We start from the raw sequence: 2,500 nt of genomic DNA on the forward strand, positions 1-2,500 counted from the left end.
TGTAAGTAATGAGAGTAATTAACAATGGAAAAGAGCTTGGTCAGTGCATCGATGAACCAGCCGGCAGCACCGAAGGCTCAGTTGGTCCTGGGAAGGTTCCTTGTGCACAGGCTTGTCGCCTCTCCACTGCCTTAAGTTGCAAATGACACCAGGGGAGCGAGACGACATTCTTCGCCGATCGGAGCGGCCCGTTCCTTCTCCTCTGTGGATACATTACCGCTGTGGTTCCCGCGTGTCTCTTTTGAAGCCGGCCCAGAGTGCCGCACTTTCAAAGCAAAGACACAACGGGAAAAGTGTAGAAAAAAGAAGAATTTTGTGTCGTCCCGAAGAGTGCTGGGTGGGCGGGGGAAGAGTGAGGGACCCACGCGGCGCGACGTGATGACCAGTGCTGCCACCTGCCACTGCGGCGGCCGCGCGCACTTCGCCCGCGAGGGAAATGCAGCCCAACGCAACTGCCGCCGCATAAGTGGACGGAATTCTTAAATTCTCTTGTCGAATGCAGCGGGAACGATGTGCCGCAGAAGGTATGATTTCAAAATAACCACCGCCCAGAAATGCCGCAGTGAGTTCCCGAATACTAAACGCTACTGTGAGAAGCTTGTCAGGTGATCATCACCTGCGCTGTGGCTTTCAAACAATTCCAAAATTATTTCCCCATTAAAATCCATCACTGATTGCAGTTAAGTCAGCCTTTTACTAAATGAAACCAACTTCGCATAAGACGAATCTTAGCCCCGCGGAGCAAGACAAAGACGGTCTTTATTTTTTCTTATTCATTTTTGCCTTCGCTGAGATGCATTTCACACGACTAACCTGAAACTCTGCTCTCCCATATAACATCCGGGAAATGCTGTCCCGACATAAGAAAACACACATCCGTAGTGTATATATTTTCTTCTTTTTCTTTTTTCCATTGCTAATAAAATCATCAATAATATTTCCACAAAAAATAACGACAAAAAGGTGTTCCTTCAACCTTAGGCATTTCTGTTCTCGAGTTCTCTTTTCACAAATGAAGAGAAAAACAGTTAAACATAGGTGGTTAGTGTAAGAGTATATATATTATAAGGTGTGACACTATCTATTACGGAATGAAAGTATCATTATTATTTTTTCATTCGCGTTTCGTTACCGCTTCGATTGCCTCGCGAGAAGAGTTTAAAGATCCAATCACGATAGCAAATTCAAAGTCAAGTTAGTGTGTTTATGGTGACATGGAAGATTTTGGTCTTAACAATAGGCTTTTACTAAAGCAAGCTGTAAGTTCTCATTCTATTCAAAGGCGTATACTCACTTCCGTACGCACAGGCACAAACATAAACATATCTATAAAAACGCACACACGCACACACACACACACACACACACACACACACACACACACACACACACACATACACACACACATACACACATCCACATACACACACACATACCCCCCCCTCCCCCGCACACACATACACACTCCCCTCCCACAGGTCTAATCAGGTCCGTTTGCTTCAAAAAGTCCCCTTTACCCCCCTGTAACGTGGCTGTTTTAATCAGTCCCCAATTTACATAATATTGCCTGCCATTATGACGTCTGACGTGTACACACAACCGACACTCACGCCTCCACATCACAGTACTAAGGCCGTTTTGCGATAGATAATTAAGCTAGCGAAGTGCCAATGTCCGTTTTGCGATAGATAGTTAAGCTAATGAAGTACCAAGGCCGTTTTGCGATAGATAGTTAAGCTAATGAAGTACCAAGGCCGTTTTGCGATAGATAGTTAAGCTAGCGAAGTGCCAATGTCCGTTTTGCAATAGATAGTTAAGCTAATGAAGTACCAATGCCCGTTTTGCTATGGATAATTTAGCTACAATTGCGACCGCGCCACATCTTGCAATATAGAAGGATGTGAAAAGAAAAAAAGCTGAGAGGTGTTTTCAGGGAATAAAGTATGAGTAAGTGCGGAGAGAGCCAGGGCCAGCAGATCGTAGTCGGCTCGATTCAAAGGCAGTGGCTCTATACATTTTGTTCATCGGTCTATCGGTCTATCGATCAAGCAGTATAATATATATCAATATGTGTGTGTGTGTGTGTGCATACATGCTTACACACACACACATATGTGTATATATATACATATATATACTTGTATATATATATATATATACATGTATATATATATATACATTCATTCATATATAACGCCCACACACCCACACACTCACTCACACGCGCACACACACACACACACACACACACACACACACACACACACACACACACACACACACACACACACTCACACACACATGTGCATACATGGTATACTTGTGTACGAATGCTGACTTATTATATTCCTAGATTCACACCTACAAGCTAAAAAAGTAAAAGTACGCTTAAGGCCATGTATCAACCTACGATAAAAATGCAACAATGATTCTGTCATTCACAAATTAAGTTTGATCATCAACTTGCCAAAGGCTCATAGCAGGCTCTGATTGACCAGAT

The sequence above is a fragment of the Penaeus chinensis genome, chromosome 10, assembly GCF_019202785.1.
Source record: "Penaeus chinensis breed Huanghai No. 1 chromosome 10, ASM1920278v2, whole genome shotgun sequence".
In the NCBI taxonomy this organism is placed as follows: domain Eukaryota; kingdom Metazoa; phylum Arthropoda; class Malacostraca; order Decapoda; family Penaeidae; genus Penaeus; species Penaeus chinensis.